The sequence below is a fragment of the Orcinus orca genome, chromosome 7 (assembly GCF_937001465.1).
Source record: "Orcinus orca chromosome 7, mOrcOrc1.1, whole genome shotgun sequence".
NCBI classification, from domain to species: Eukaryota; Metazoa; Chordata; class Mammalia; order Artiodactyla; family Delphinidae; genus Orcinus; species Orcinus orca.
In genome coordinates this window covers 117696501-117713798 of record NC_064565.1, presented here as the reverse complement: position 1 = coordinate 117713798, position 17298 = coordinate 117696501, and positions in this window count along the sequence as shown.

The window sequence follows — 17298 nt, the reverse complement described above, 5'->3', positions numbered from 1 at the left end:
CAAGAGATCACATCTTGTATGATTCCATTTAAGTGAAATGTACAGAAAAAGCAAATTTATAGAGACAAAGTAGATTAGCGGCTTTGTGGGACAGGGGATGGGAAGAGGGGGTAATGGTATCATTTCAATTTTAGCATATGTGCTGCTGAAGCGAGCACAGAAGGGTTGACTGTAAATGGGCATAAGGGATTTTATCAGAGGGATTAAAACATTCTGAAACTGACTTACGGTGTGATGGCTGCACCACTTGATAAAGTGACTAAAATCACTGAACTGTACATTTGAAATCAGTGAGATATATTTCAATAAATCTGTTTTTAAAAAGTTAATGACAATGGTTCTTTGAACCCAGCTGCTACATGAGGAAGCCCAAGCTGGTCACCTGTCAGAAAACCAAGGCACCCTAATGGACACATGAGTGACCCCAGAGAAGACCAGCAGAAGAAATGTCCAGCCAACCCACAAAATCATTTTGAGCCTTCTGGACTCTAGTTATCATCACTGTCTACACCCCTAAAAAGTTGAAGTACTTGTCAAGGGATTCTGGTGACCAGGTATTACAAAGGTTCCTGATGAGTTTGGGGGAAAAAAAAAGAACTGATTTTGTTCTAATTCTCAATGAACTATTTCAATCGATGATCCTGAACAAATCCCCAAGTTTACTCTCCCTGTTCTACAATGAGAAGACATTATAAAGCAGAAGAACTCACTCCTTGGAGACAGTCTGTCTAGCTTTGAAACCTGATTTAGACACTTAATATTAACAGTGTGAAAAAAATTAATGACAATGATAACACGGGACTTCCAAAATATATGGGACCTGCCCAAAGTTATAGCCAAAAGAAGTCATAGCTCTAGATTCTTATTATTCAATAAAACTAAAATAAATGATTTAATAAGCAGTCAAGAATCTAGAAAAGAACTAAAGTCTTTATTTCAAAAAGTTGAGAACAGAATTATTTAAGACAAAAGAAAAAGTGACCAATTTAAAAACAGTAAAAATGATAACTAAAACCAAGAGCTATTCTTTGAAAAATGAATTAAATAGATAATATCAGACAAATCTCACTGACAGTACTGAAACAAAAGCCAGCAATGAGAAAAGAAGCATTTTAACAAGACATAAAAATGTACTTCTAAAAACTGAAATTGCTATATACACCTTTGATGGCTAATTTGCAAATTTAACCAAAATAGCCAATTTTGTAAGAAAATAGTTTAAAAAAAAACGTACAGAGGGCTTCCCTGGTGGTGCAGTGGTTAAGAATCTGCCTGCCAATGCAGGGGACACGGGTTTGAGTCCTGGTCTGGGACGATCCCACATGCTGCAGAACAACTAATCCCATGCGCCACAACTACCGAGACTGCGCTCTAGAGCCTGTGCGCCTACAGCCTGTGCTCTGCAACAAGACAAGCCACTGCAATGAGAAGCCTGCGCACCGCAATGAAAGAGTAGCCCCTGCTCACCACAGCTAGAGAAAGCCCGCACACAGCAACAAAGACCCAATGCAGCCAAAAATAAATAAATAAATTTATTTAAAAAAAAAACAACTTACAGAAAAAGCTAAACAGAATCAACAATAGAAAAAATTGAACAGGCCATCAAAGATTTATCCTATAACAATTCCTATCAAGCCTACTAAATTCTTAATTCATTTGTATAAGCAAAAAAGTTCTAGGTCAAGTGAACAAAACTCTAACCTGAGTCATAAAAAGAGTGACGGCCCCTCAATCAATTCCCAGACTTGTGTCAGTGTACAGACCTAGAAGCGCTTGAATGAAGGGGAGGCTGGGTTTCTTCTTCAGGAAGAACCCCAAATACACTACTAAAAATACTCTTCCCTAAATGGTCCCTAAAGCCTTTTACCGGGGTAATTGTACATTGGGGAAAAGAAAATAATCAGCGCACTCCGGGAGGGCTCACGCCAGAGAGTGCTTCCCACAGCTTCTGCTGCCGGTGTCTTGTCCCCGTGGTGAGCCACAGCCACCCCCCACCTCTGCGGGAGACCCTCCAACACTAGTAGCTTAACATTTTAGGCAGAAGAGAGATGTGAAAATGCCTCAAGATAGATAAAGTCTTGGCCTGCTGGAGAAACTCAAGAGTACTGTGTGATGGAAAATGAATATGGACATGATGGCTGGACCTGGAGCAGCTATCCTGAGCCAGCAGGTAACCTTGGTAATGGAGCTACATATGAATGAGCACTCACACAGAAGGCGCTGGATCTCTGAGGACTCTGTGGAACAGACTTACCATATCAGCATTAAACTACTTATCTCTAAAACCTTTCCCTATCCAAGAAATAAATTTTCGTTTTACTTAAAAAAAAGAAAAAAAGAAAATAACCACACCTTTCAGGAACACTGGCTCTGAACTGACACGGATTTTAGGAGACCCAAAACATCACTGTGGCCTTCCAGTCAGAGTAGGGGCTTATGGAGGTCAGGTGATCAATGGAATTTTAGCTCAGGTTCATCTCACAGTGCGTCCAGTGGGTCCCTGAACCCACATTGTGGCTATTTTCTCAGTTCCAGACGCATAATTGGGAAAGACATACTGAGCAGCTGGCAGAATCCCTGCAGTGGTTTTCTGACCTGTTGAGTGAGGGCTATTATGGTGGGAAAGGGCAAGTGGAACCATTAGAATTGCCTCTACCTAGGAAAATAGTAAATAAAAGCAATGCCACATCCCTGGAGGGACTGCAGAGATCATCCAAAGATAACTCTTCTCCTTTTGAGAAACAGCTCTTGGCCTGCTACTGGGCCTTGGTGGAGACTGAACACATGACCCAGGGCCACTGAGTTATCATGCAACCTGAGCTGCCTGTTACGAACTGTGTGTAATCTGACTCACCCAGTGTGCACAGCAACTTTCCATCATCAAGTGCATCTGGTACATATACATATGTGATCAGGCCCTAGCAGCCCTAAAGGCACAAGTAAGTTACATGAAGAGTGACCCAAATGCCCATGGCCCCCACTCCTGCTACACAGCCTTCTCTCTCCCAGGCTGCACCTATGGACTCATGGGGAGTTCCCTATCGTCAGCTGACAGAGGAGACGACTTGGGCTTGGTTTACAGATGGTTCTGTGTGATACGCAGGCACTACCTAAAAGTAAGCAGTTGTAGCATTACCAGCCCCCACCCCTCAAGGGCATCCCTGAAGGACACTGGCGAAGAGAAACTCTCCAGTGGGCAGAACTTTGGGCAGTGCACCCGGTTGTTCACTTTGCTTGGAAGAAGAAATGGCCAGACATGAAATTATATAACAAACCACTGGGGCCCGTTGGTTTGGTTGGGTGGTCGGGAGCTTGGAAAGAACATAACTGGAAAACTGGTGACGAAGAAATTTGGGTATGCAGATAGACCTCTCTGAATGGGCAAAAGACGTGAAAATATTTGTGTCCCATGTGAATGCTCACCAGAGAGTGTCCTCAACAGAAGAGGATTTTAATAATCCAATGGATAGGATAATCGATTTTGTCGACGCCAGTCCGTCTCTTTCCCCAGCTACCATGTCAACACCCCGCGGGCTCACGAGCAACAGCACTGTGGTGGCCAGGATGGAGACTCTGCACGCACTCAGCAGCACGGACTTCCACTCGCCAAGGCCAGTCTGGCAAACTGCCAGCAGCAGAGACCAGTACTGAGCCCCCAGTATGGCACCGTTCCCCAGGGTGACCAGCCAGCTACCTGTTGGCAGATTAATTACACTGGACTATTTTCACCATGGAAGAGAACAGTGTTTTGTCCTTACTGGAATCGATGCTTACTCTGGATACAGATGTGCCTCCCCTGCATACAGTGCTTCTGCCTAAACCACTATCCATCGACTTTGAGAATGCTTTATCCACTGCCATGGTATTCCACACCGTAACGCTTCTGACGAAGGAACTCACTTCACAGCAAGAAGTGGGGCAGTGAGCCCGTGCTCAAGGAATTCATTGGTCTTACCATGTCCCCCACTATCCTGAAGCAACTGGCTTGACAGCACAGTGGATGGCCCTTTGAAGGCTCAGTTTCAGTGCCAGCTAGGTGACAATACCTTGTAGTGCTGGGGCAAGGTTCTCCAGAAGGTGGCATATACTCTAAATCATCATCCAATATACGGTGCTGCTCCTCTGATAGCCCCAGGATTCATAGAACCAGGAATAAAGGGGTTGGAAATGGGAGTGGCACCATTAAATATTACCCCCAGTAATCTACTAGCAAAATTTTTGTTTCCACAACATTATGCTCTGCTGGCCTCAAGAGGAATGCTTCCACCAGGAGACACGACTCCACTGAATCAGAAGTTCAGACTGCCACCTGGACACTTTGGGCTCCTCACGCCTCTGAATCAACAGGCAAAGAAGGGAGTAACAGTGTTGGCCAGGGTGACTCATCCTGACTACCAAGGGGAAACTGGATGACTACCTCACAATGAAGGTAAGGAAGAACATCTGCGGAATACAGGAGATTCCTTAGGGAGTCTCTTAGTATTACCATGCCCTGTGATTATGGTCAATGGAAAACTAAAACAACCCAATCTAGTCAGGACCACTAAGGCCCGGACACTTCAGGAATGAAGGTTTGGGTCATCCCCCAGGTAAAAAGAATACACAACAGGTAGTAGAAGAATGCAGTTATAAATACCTGCTACAACTACGTGACAGGCTGCAGAAATGAGGACTGTAATTGTAATGAGTATCTCTTCCTTATTCTGTTATGAATATATATATGCATATATACATCTATTAAATAAACACCTTTGTTTCCTTTCCTCTCTTATTCCCTTACTATGTAACATAAAATGTACTGACCGTATCAGTATTTAAGCGCTGTCAACTTTACATAACAGCATTTATGGAGAAGAGTAAAATCACTCAAAATGTTACCTCCTCTTCTGAGGCCAAGGGATTAGCACATTTTCAGTTGTATGCATGATAGCTGTATCATATTAGGTGAAATTATGATCTTGTAATTGTCTTTATTTGGAGATTAAGCATGGTTTAAGGAGATGCGTATGGGTGCCAAGTTAACAAGGGGTGAACTTGTGATTGTTAATTTAATGTGTCAACTTGAATGGGCTAAGGGATGCCCAGATAGCTGGTAAAAAAATTATTTCTGGGTATGCCTGTGAGAGTGTTATTGGAAGAGATTAGCATTTGAATTGGTAAACTGAGTAGAGAAGATCACCCTCACCAGTGCAAGTGGGCATCACCCAATAGGTTGAGGGTCTGAATGGAGCAAAGAGGTGAAATAAAGGTGAATTTGCTTGAACTGGGACATCCACCTTCCCCGGCCCTTGAAAAGGCGACCACTGCTTTGCTTGGAATGTCAAGCTCCTTGTTCCATGGTCTGCAGTGTTCTTCTGGGCAGGAAGTCAGGCTACCCCAGGGCTCATGTTGCAGGTTTCCTTTCTTTCAGAAATCACAGTCCTGTGCTGTCCATTATCCGTCTGAAAACAGTTGTTTCACACACGTGGCCTAGTTTTCAAGTTGTTTTATGGCAACATGGTAAAACCAGTCTATTACTTCATCATGGCCAGAAACCTCATTATGCTTGAGAGTATGTTTTCTGACTATAGTACAATTAAGAATAACAAAAAGGACAATAACTTCCCGAATATTTGAAAATTAAACAACACACTTGTAAATAATTCATGGAGAAATGAATATATCAACAATGGAAGTTAGAAAATAATTTGAACTAAATGATTACGAAAATACATCAAAATTTCTGAGATGCAGCTAAAGTGCTTACAGAGTAATGTACAGCATTAAGTGCTTATATTAGAAAAAAAGGTTTAAAATTAATGATCTACCTTAAGAAACTAGAAAAGTTAGACAAAATTAAACCCTAAGAAAGTAGGATGGAAATAATAAAAGAGAGGTAAATAAAAAAAATAATTATAAAAAACACATCCGAAGTTTTTTAAAGAGATTAATAAAATGTATAAACCCTTCACAAAACTTATCTAAGAAAATGAGAAAACACAAATTACCAATATCATGCATGATAAAGGGGACATCACTACAGAACCTACAAATTTTAAAATGGTAATAGGGGATATAATGAACAACATGATCTGATAAACTCTACAACCTGAACATACTTCCATGAAAATACAACCTGGATGCAAGAAGAAATAAACAATCTGAATAGTCCCATATCTCTTAAGAAATTAAAACTGTAATTAAAACTTTTTCCTCACAGAAAACTCCAGATGTAGATGGTTTCACTGATGAAGTCTACCAATCAACTGAGGCAGAAATAGAGTCAGAATTCAATCCTAACCAAAGTCCACTAGAGAAATATGGATGAGGGACAACTTCCCAACGTTTTATAGGTCCAGTAATATCTTGATACCAAAATCTGAGGACACTGCAAGTAAAAAATAAAGAGACCAATACTTCTTATGTAGAAAGACTCATACATCCTGAAGTAATTTTTTACAAAACAAATCCAGCAACACATAAAAAGAATAATGCATTCTAATCAAATGAAGTTTATCCCAGGAATACAAGGTTGGTTTAACATTTGAAAATCAACTTATGTTATTCATCACAGTAAGAGAATAAAGGAGAAAAATCACATGATCATCTCAATAGATACAGAAAAAGAATTTGATAACATTTATTAAAACTTAGAACCAGGGACTTCCCCGGTGGTCCAGTGGTAAAGAATCCACCTTCCAAAGCAGGGGACACAGGTTTGATCCCTGGTCGGGGAACTAAGAGCCCACATGCTGCAGGGCAAGTAAGTCCGCAGGCCACAACTACTGAGCCCGCAGGCCTCAATTAGAGAGCCTGCATGCCGCAAACTACCGAGCCCACACGCTCTGGAGCCCATGTGCCACAACTAGAGAGAAGCCCGCACACCACAACGAAGAGCACGCACACCGTAATGAAAGATCCCTCATGCCGCAACAAAGATCCTGCAACTAAGACCCAACACAGGCAAAACAGACTAACTAAATAACTAACTAAATAAATATTTTAAAAAGGTAAAAAACAAAAACCCTTAGAACCAATTCATGGTAAAAAGCTCTCAGCAAACCAGAAACAGTAAAGATCTTTCTCAATCTAATAACAGGTATCTACATACAAAACAGCCCTGGGCTTCCCTGGTGGCGCAGTGGTTGAGAGTCCGCCTGCCGATGCAGGGGATATGGGTTCGCGCCCTGATCCAGGAAGATCCCACATGCCGCGGAGTGGCTAGGCCCGTGAGCCATGGCCGCTGAGCCTGCGCGTCCGGAGCCTGTGCTCTGCAACGGGAGAGGCCACAACAGTGAGAGGCCCGCGTACCGCAAAAAAAAAAAAAAAAAAAAAAAAAAGCCCCAATTAACCCTAAAGCTAACATCATACCTGATGGTGAAAAATTCAGTAACTTCTGTCAAAAACAACACAGTTATTCTCTCACCACTTATATCTGACGTACTAGAGGTCCTAGCCAGTGCAATAAAGAAATAAGAAGCATACATATTGGAAAAAAAGAGGTAAAACTGTCTTTATTCACAGACCATATGATAACATACAGGGAAAAACCAAAGGGATATTCAAAGAAACTACTAGAACTAATAGGTAAATTTAGCAAGATTGAAGAATACAAAGCCAATGTACAAAACACAAATGCACTTCTATATTCCAGCAAGAAACAATTGGAAAATGAAAATTTAAAAACAGTACCACTTACAAAAGCATAAAAAAACATGAAACAGTTGGTGGTTAAATGTAATGAAAGATATACAAGACTTTTATATTGAAAACTACAAAACAATGATGAGAGAAATTAAGGAGGAACTAAATAAATGGAGAGATATACCATATTGTCAGATCGAGACTCAGTATTGTTAAGATCTGTTCTCTACAAATTGAGCTATAGATTCAACACAATTTCACTCAAAATCGCAAGATTTTTTGGTAGCAGTTGACAAGTTGATTGCAAACTTACATGGAAATGCAATGAACCTAGACTAGCCAAAACAATCCAGAAGAAGCAATTTGGATGATACATATTTCAAGATTTACAAAGCTACAGTATTGGCAATGTAGTATGTTAAACTAATAGATTAAAGAACATATTATGAGAGGCAAGAAAGAGAGCCACTTGACTTTTAAGAAAGGGATTAATTCAATTCAATGTGTAAAGGAAGTTCTAAGGCATATCCTATAAATGGTACTGGCACAATTAGATTTCTGCAAGGGGAAAAAAATACTGGGATCCCTACCTCACATTATACCCAATAACAAAAGTGAGATGGCTCATACTTCTGAAGGTGAAAACCAAACCTATAAAGTTTGTCAAAGAAAACACAAGAGAACATATTCACGACGTTAGGGTAGGCAAAGATTTCTTAGAACACGAAAGGTGTTAATAAAAAAGTTGTTAATTTGAACTTCAGCAAAAATTTTTTTTTTGAATTTTGTTTTATTTATATTTTTATACAGCAGGTTCTTATTAGTTATCTATTTTATATTCATGTATATATGTCAATCCCAACCTCCCAATTCATCCCACCACCACCACCCGCCCCCCGCCACCTTCCCCCCTTGGTGTCCATATGCTTGTTCTCTACATCTGTGTCTCTACTTCTGCCAGGCAAACCGGTTCATCTGTACCATTTTTCTAGGTTCCACATATATGTGTTAATATATGATATTTGTTTTTCTCTTTCTGACTTACTTCACTCTAGCTGACAGTCTCTAGATCCATCCACGTTTCTACAAATGACCCAGTTTCGTACCTTTTATGGCTGGAACTTCAGCAAAATTTAAAAACTTCTGCTCACTACTGAAAAGTGAAAAGACAAGCCAAAGACTGGAAGAAACTCACAATTTATATATCCAACAGAGAACTCTTACATAGATTATGTAACGAACTTGCATAAATAGAACCTTTTAAAAAAAGACAATCTAATAAAAAAAAGTGGACAAAGTAGTTGGATACTTACTTCACATGTGCATAACACAAAGCATATGAATTGCTCTTAAGTGTATAAGCAAGTGCTCAACATCATTAATCAACAGAGAAATGCAAATTCAAACCACCAAGATACCACTTCACACTCATTAGAATGGAAAAAAAAAACAAAACCTGGTAATACCTAATATTGTGAGGATGTGAACAAACTGACACTCACACATTGCTAAAGTGAATACAAATTGTTAAGACCACCTATCTTGGAACACTGGCAGTTTCTAATGATTGTTAACCACATAACTACCCTATTACCAAGAAATTACATTCTAGTTTCAGGAATAAACACCCTTCTCTACAGAATCATTCTTTAATACACTATTCAATAATGACTGAACCCTTATTTGTTAAGTCATATGCTAAGTGTTGAAGACATGAGTTCTTGCCCTAATAGTTAATGATAAGCACACAATAAATAAGCAATTCCCAAAAGTCATGTGGGAGGATGGGAATGGAGCACATAAATCTTATTGTAGAGTACCTTTTCTCAAAGTTGCCTGACATATGAATCACTTGGGGCACTCTTTAAGAATACAGATTCCACAGCCTAATTTGGAGGCCAGAAATAATAGGAAATTTCTACAACCTGAAGACTTAGGGAAACATAAAAAGACCTAACCTAATCTAAGGCCTTCATGAGAAAGTGTCCTTTAACCTTTAACCTGAGATCGGAAAGAAGAGCAAGGAGGCGTTAGCTGTAATACGGATTATCATATCAATTTAGTATTAGATTTTTATATAAAGGATATATTGTCACACACAAAATGCATTTGGAGTTTTTAAAACTGAGAGTTGTATTTAAAAAGCAATTAAAAACTAAAATTTTGGATTTCACAGATAATTAAGTAGGAAGTAATATAGCATGCTTGCATTGACAAAGGCAAGGGAAAGCCTATAAAGAAAGTGACATCTATCTAAGCTAAATCATGGAGATCACATAGCGGCTGGCTAGACTAAGGAGCAGGGAAGTGAACAGAGCACCTCAACCTAAGGGGACAAATATGGGATGGCCCCAAGGTAAGAGAAGGGTAAGAAGAAGGGACAGGATAACTAGACTTATGTATAAAAGTGAACTCATTATTGTTGATGGTACACTCATTGAGCTAGGAAACTAGGAGGAAGAATACTTTTCTGTTCTTTATATTATTTTGATTTTGGGTAGGGAACAGTGGTGATGATGAGTTCATTTTTATACATAGTAAGTTCAAGGGCCTGTAACAATTTGAAATAGATATACAGATGTAAAGCTTAGGAATTATCTGGACTGGAAATATTCAACTTTCAACTAATGTTTCAGAAATTCTTTTTAGCTGGTAGCTGAAAAGATTTGGCCCAATATCAAGAGCTTAACAGCCTTTTATTTATTTATTTTTTTACTGCGATAAAACTGGCTAGCAGTTGTTAACGTTTGGGGTTATGGACTTTCTGAAGATTTGATAAAAGTCTGAGAAAATGCACATACATACACATATAATTTAAAGGATTTATGGACTTCTATACTACATTTAAAAACTGCAAGTTTGGACTTCCCTGATGGCGCAGTGGTTAAGAATCTGCCTGCCAATGCAGAGGACACAGGTTCGATCCCTGGTCCGGTAAGATCCCACATGCTGCGGAGCAACTAAGCCCATGTGCTACAACTACTGAGCCTGCGCTCTAGAGCCCACAAGCCACAGCTACTGAGCCCTCGTGCTGCAACTACTGAAGCCCACGCGCCTAGAGCTCGTGCTCTGCAACAAGAGGCCATCGCGATGAGAAGCGCGCGCACCACAATGAAGAGTAGCCCCCACTTGCTGCAACTAGAGAAAGCCCGCGCACAGCAACGAAGACTCAAAAATAAAAATTAATTAATTAATTAATTAAAAATAAATTTAAAAAAAAACTGCAAGTTTGTAACTCCTGGCTTAAGAGATTTTATTTAAGTCAGTAAAGATCCTACTATAGGAATGCCAGGTAAATGTTTAAAATAAACACTGGGTATAAAGAAAGCTAGTTTATCAAAATAACTAACAATAGATAAGGGGTTTTCTTACTTTTTGGACTCTGGTACTCTTCACATTCTTAAAAAGTACTGAAAACCCCAAGGAGTATCTGTTTACGTTGGTAATATCTATTAATACTTATATTAGAAAGTAAAACAAAAATTTGAAATTTACTCATAAACACATTACTTAATATAAGTAACACTTTCAATTTTAAAAACATATATTTTCCAAAAAATTAGCAAGAAAAACATATATTTTGCAAATCTCTTTACTATATGCCTTTACAAGCTGCAGCCTCATTCACATCTGATTCTGCATTCAAATCTACCTTCAATGTTTTGCAAGCTTCATTCTTAAATATGAAGACACCCAAGTTCAATAACTTTGACAAAAGGAAAAATTTTAGTATAAGAAAACTACTTGCAAATCATATATCTGATAAGGGTCTATCACCCAGCATATCCAAAGAAGTCTTACAAGTCCAACAAAAAGACAAACAACACAATTTTTTAAATGATCAAAGGATCTGAATAAACACTTTTCCAAAGAGAATACACAAATGGCCAATAAACATATGAAAAGATGCTCAACGTATTAGGTAAATGCAAATCAAAACCACAGTGAGATACCACTTTACACCCACTAGGATGACTATTAAAATAGAGAGTAAGTACTGTCAAGGAAATGGAGAAATTGGAACCCTCTTACAGTGCTGGTGGGAATGTAAAACGGCACAGCCATTCTGGAAAACAATCTGGCAGTTCCTCAAAAAAAAAAAAAAAAAAATACAGAACGACCATGTGATCCGGCAATTCTGCTCCCAGGCATATACCCCTTTTTATTCTGCTCTCCCAGCTCTCACTCATCAAACTATTCTCTCCTGTGTTTTCAATCCCGGAACCAAACCAGAAGCTGCTCTCCTCCCTCTGACACCTCCCTCAACCCTACCGGGTCTTGTCAGTTTTAACCCCTGACGCATCTTGGTCAAGAGACCACTTACTGTTAACATGGATCCAGGCAATAACCCCCTACCCGGCCAGAATAATCTTTCCAGAATGCAGATCTGGTCAGTTCATCCCACTGCTTAAAACTAAGCAACAGACTATCACTGTTCATTGGATAACGATTAAAGCTTTAGTACCGTCTGCAAGACACACACCCCCCCCCACCACCACCACCAACCAAGGGCCTGGGCTCTGCAGAAACCTTGGCACTTCGAGGGTTCCAGATGCACCGGCCACTGTGCTTCCTCACACAGGTTGGGCCACGTGCCGCACCTCCGCCTGCCGCACCCCGGCCCCCCCAACCACCTACAATTCCTGCTCAACCTTCAGACCTACCCCCAATATCCGTTTTTTAGGGAAATCTTCCTGGCCCTCCACACAACATCAGGAACGTCCGTCAGTTTGGAAAACATCCCACCCTTCTGCCGTCCGTCCCACATAGCAGGGTAATTAATGTTCAGCGTCCGTTTCTCGCTCTGGACCGTGGCTGGTTGCTGCCGTACCCCGCGCCCGCTGCACAGGCCCCATTCGTATTTGTCGCAACGATACACGCGTTGAGTGAATTCCCATCTTTCCCCGGAGAAATAAACATCAGGTCCCACAACGCAGCTCGAAAAGAACTTCAGGCGCGCAAGTCCGCCTCGGCGCCCGCGAAGCGAGGCTGGGGGACCCGCTTGGAACCGAATGCAAAGGTACCACATTGGGGGATTCTGGAACTCCAAGGCCCCCCGACGAACGCGCAAACCCTGCGGACCACGGCGGCGCCCCCGGACCCTGCCCGCTTCCCCTTCCAGGACCCGCTGGAGGAGGCCTCGTTGGCCTCCTTAACGCCGCGCGGCCCTCGGCGCCGACGGGCCCTTGGCGGGGACTCGCCGCCACTGGGCTTCGCTGCCCCGTCCCCCACACTCCCGGCCTCCGCCCTAGCCTGACCACAGCCGCCGGCCCCGCCAGCCCGACTCCCCGCTCGTTGTACCTCGGAACCGCGCTGTCGCCGCAGCGGTGCGTGCGGCGTCCCGCTTCGGCCGCAGCCTCAGAGGGAGTGGCGCTCCTCGTGCAGCCGCGGGTCCCGCCGGGTAACGGTCGTCCGCGGCCCGCCCACTGCCTGGCGAGGCGCTTCCATTGGCCGGCGCGCACAGGGGCGGCTCTGTGATTGGCCCGGCATGCGGGCGCGAAGGCGGGAACGGAGTCGCCCGCTGGGATTTTGCATTTCCCGTGGGCGGGGGGCGGGGGAGCGGGGAGAGGTCTGGCCCGTGGGCTCATCTCGCAGCGACGCCCTGAGAGGCCTTAACTGCTCTGCAGCCCGCGACCTGTGACCTTCGACCCGTCTGGACGGCGCGGCTGTGCAAAGACACTGGAGGAAAAAAGTTGGGCGGCGCTCCCCGCCACCGCCGGCAGGGGCCCAACTGGCCCCTGGTTTGGGCCCGGCGCCCGCTAGGTCCCGCGCTCACAGTGTCCGGACAGCCGGCCCTAGGCTACCCTCCTTGGACAGCTGTCCCCACCGACACGTGTCCCTTCTTCGTGTCTAACACAGCGTGTCCTCCCTCGGGCAGTCTTTTACAATATCATTAGCAGGGCCGGGGCTAGGGTGAGAGAATGAGGCATTTACTTGCCTTGGGCGCAGAATTTAAGGGGGCGTCAAAAATCTCGATAATCAAGATAAGTGATATTTTAATGCAGTCGTTGAAGGCAATCAAAAGTAATGAAAAATCCAAGATGGACAAAATAGCCCCAAAAACACTCCTAATTTTTCCTTCTGCCTCAGGCTCTAATATGGTTCCCCAAGGGACTGTTATCCTGTCTTTAAAAATGTTCATTTTTTTCATCATGAATTTTTTGCATGGATTTTGACCTTTGCTTAAATCATGTTTAAAATCGTTTCAGGTTGCATTAAAATCTTAGTTTTTTGATGCCATCTCCAGATACTCCCCACTAGCCCTGGGGCAGTGGGGTCCTTGCTTCTGGTAGTTTCTGGTGTCTGTGTGTGTAGTCTGAAGCACTGCGTTTGCTGCCAGGCAGCTCTTACATAATTGATTTGGGTCTTACATAGTTTGGATGTGAAGTGTGACGTTTTTATGAAATCTGTCCATCTCTTTGTGATTTAATGCAGTGATTTTAACCCCATTTCAGCTTCAGAATAATGGTATTTACACAGTAGTTTTTACTTGTTTTTTTTTTTTTTAAGTCAGGACAGTGGTTACTTTTATTATTTTTTTGAAGTAGAGTTGATTTACAATATCGTGTTAGTTTCTGCTGTACAGCAAAGTGACTCAACTATGCATATAATATTCTTATGGTTTATCATAGGATATTGAATATAGTTCTCTGTGCAATACAGTAGGACCTTGTTGTTTATCCACTGTATATACAAGAGCTTACATCTGCTAACCCCTTTACGTGCCTTTTATGATTTGATTATTTTAACATTTCCTTTTTTTGTATCTTTTAAATATTTTAACATTATTAAAGTCACATGTATTTAATGTAGAAAATTCAGGAAAATGTAAAGAAGAAAATAGAAATTCCCTATAACCCTACTTCTCACAGAACCTCACTTTGGAGGCTACAAACTTGACATTATTCTGCTGAATTAGTCTTTTACTGTGTTGTAGAATCTGACTTTTAAATTTTATTTATCATTTTTCATCTGTATTAAGATTGAGCTGTAGCAGGTAGTAGACCATGAAAATTGTCTGTATTCTCTGTTCTGCCCCCATTCTCATAAACGTTCTCAAACTCTCATAATGAGTTTGGTCAAAAACATTATGAAGGCTGTGATCAAAGTTAGTAACATAACAAGAAGCATATTTTCATTTATGAAAGGTTTAGAATCAGTCTTGTTAGTTCCCCAACCAGTGATTTAACCCAGGCCCCCTGCAGTGGAAGTGTGTAGTCTTAACTACTGGACCGCCAGGCAATTCCCAATGTTACTCTCCTTTCGAAAGTTGGGAAAATCATCTGTTTTCGTAAATTTGGATAACTGGCCTCTAGGCCTCTGAAAGAAACAGGAATGGTGGAACAAGGAAATTTTGATGAAGAAAAAAGTGAGGAGTGAGTGGTTCAGTGAATTAAGCTATGGTTTTGCTGATGGGCTTGTAACGTGGTGAACACGTTACACCTGAAGAACACATGAAGACCCTCGAGGTCGGTCCTCTCAAGCAGAGATGAGCCTTAAACACCCAAATTTGCAACTTCCAGGGCCTTCTGTAGAGGAAGAACGGAATCTTTCTCTCTGGACTGTGAAGTGTCGAGATATTGAAGAGCATCGTGGGATGCTGGGCTGCATCTGGAGGCCGACTTGGGAGCAGGGGACTCAGGCTAGGAACCCACACACTTGTGCCTGACCCTGTGGCTACAACAGTGATTCCTAAATTGTGTTCTGCAGAGTCCTGGTCCCAGAAGGCTCTGAAAAAAAAAAAACAGGTTCCATGATCAAACAGTTTGGGAAATTGTACCTAGTCCATTTCCCTCTTAAGGAATCCCAGTGACATTCACAAGTAAATACTCCTCAACAAGCAAACCCATTGAGTGTTATAACTGAGTGTTACCGAAGAATATTTATTTATAGAATTCTCTTTACTAACATTCCTAGGAATTAGTGGTTATCGTTGGGAAACACTGGACTTACAGTAATAGTAGTGGTCAGAATAATGAAGAAGCAACATGTGCTACCATTTCGTGAGTGCTGTGCGGCAGACACGGTTCTAAGCATTGAACCTCTGGTGCTGAACAAGACCTTGACCTCCCAGCAGAGCAGAATGGTTACAGGGGCGGGCTGGAATCCTATTGCTAGTTCTATCCAGGGCCCTTCATTTCATAGTTGTGTCCCTTTAAGCAAGTTGCCTGATTTTTCTGTGCCTGTTACCTTATTTATAAAATGGAGGCAGTAAGAGTGCCCACCTCAATGGATTATTGCAAAGATTAAATATCATTGTAGATGTAGGGGTGGTAGTGACATAATCAGATTTTAAAAAATTTTACTCTAATAGATTGGAGATGTGAAGAGCACTGAACAGAGAAGGCCAGGCAAGGGTAGTTTGCCAATGATAATGGCCTGGTCCAGAGGAATAGCTATGGTGATGGGGAAACGGATGGATTTGTGAGGTCTTTAGTAAGTAGAATTGATAGATCTGTGTGCTTGAGATCAGAGTGGAGGTGGGTGAGGGAGAGGAAGGGGTCAAAAATAACACGTGGGCTTCAGACTAGGCTGGTGGCACGACTGATGCTGCCTTTGTAGCGGTAAGAATCTGGGGAAGAGAATCATGCAGCTGGGGCTGGGGAGTGGGAGAGGGACAAGGAATTCAGTTTGTATCAGGAGACCTGGCTTTGTAAGCTGAACGGGATTTTGTATTTCTATACTCTGTTGTCTTTTGTAACCTCTCATTAAGTAACCCTTTCCTGATGCTCCTCAATGCCCTTTGCTGGGCCCTCCTCCTTCACCCAACCCCTGTCAGGTTGTTTTTGGCTCTTGCTGTGCCCTCTAATTATTTACACTTTCTCCCTAGGCAAGTCTAGTCCCAAGACTAGAAAATCCCCTCTTTGCTGATGACTCCCAAATCTACACCTCCAACCTGGGTCTCTTCCGCAAGTTCCACACTCAGTTCTCTGCCATCCTGGAGGGATGCAGGATGCCTTCCAGTGGAGGATGAGAGATGGTAAATAAAACAAAATCTCTTGTGTGATAGACAGTGATAATTTGAGAGAAATGAATCAGAAAAGGGAACGGGAATTGTTGAGCGCTGGCAATTTTAAATAGGATGGTCGGGGAAGCACCTCACTGCTCTACGGCGCAACCGTTCTTATGTTTCACTAGCTTTGCAAGCTTGATGTGGCCTAAGTGGAACTCCTAAGCCCTCCTCTTTGACTTACTGTTTCTGCAGGACTACATTTCACTTTCACTGTTGCATCAGGTAAGATCTTACTGTTACGCTGTAGTGTGCATCTCAGGCACGGGGGTCGTTTCTATTATTACACGTGAGCCCATCTGCTTGGTGTCAAGAGATTGATTCTGTGCGAATGATTTTTTCCTAGGTGCTCCTATAATATTTCAGTGTGTTTATTTGACTATTTCATGCAGAGAGCATAAGTTACATTCATACATATTAAATCATATTTGGTAAGTAAATTGAAACGCTTAGGTTTTTTAAATTATTTTTTTATTTTTCGGCCACACCATGTAGCATGTGGGATCTTTGTTCCCTGAAGAGGGATCGAACCCGCGTGCCCTGCAGTGGAAGGGCAGAGTCTTAACCACTGGACCACCAGGGAAGTCCCTGTTGGTTTTAATTATACTTAAATTATTTTTCTAATTCTAAAATAAGCATGGACACACTTAGATTTAAAACAAAGA